Genomic DNA, 657 nt, shown 5'->3' on the forward strand with positions numbered 1-657 from the left:
ATCCCCGAACCCTGTCTGCAACGCCTTTCCCTGCTTGGAAAACGCCTCTCACCTGCCCCTCAGAATCCCTGAGGTCACATTGTATCAAAGCTCAGATTCACTTCAACACAGATCTTGTACCAGGTGCAGCAGGTGGAGGCCTTCTCAGGCCATCATGGGCGGGAGCGAAAACGTCCTTAAAGGAGGGTTTACGGAGGAGTTCAGGCGTGGGATTGCAGAATGTAGACACGGCTGCAGACTAATCSTGTTGCCTAAATAGGTTCTTTCACCCGGTGTGCAAGAGGCCAGTCCACAGAGAGAGTCGAGGTATTTGATTTATTTACAGTTCTACGCGGAAAGGGGTGCTGGATGACAAATTCACAAAGCYAGCACAATAACTATCAATACTTTTTTTACTATTTTTACGTTTTAGCAAGCAAGGGAAATAGTTTTCATTGACTAAAAGTTAAGCAGTTCTCTTAATAATYAGTATTCTATCTTCTGTTAATGATTCCCTTGTTTCTCATCCTAATTAATCCACATTCTCAGTCTTTCTCTTCTTTTGAGTCGGTGGGTTTCTTGAGTCAATGGCCGTGAGTCAGTGGTCACAATCTCCTGCTGGAATTACTTTTAAACCAGTTGGACTGATTGGATCATAATTGCTGAGTTGGCTTTATT

Source organism: Malurus melanocephalus, unplaced genomic scaffold (assembly GCF_030028575.1).
Source record: "Malurus melanocephalus ecotype Western Australia unplaced genomic scaffold, MMel_1.1 scaffold_1, whole genome shotgun sequence".
Taxonomy (NCBI): domain Eukaryota; kingdom Metazoa; phylum Chordata; class Aves; order Passeriformes; family Maluridae; genus Malurus; species Malurus melanocephalus.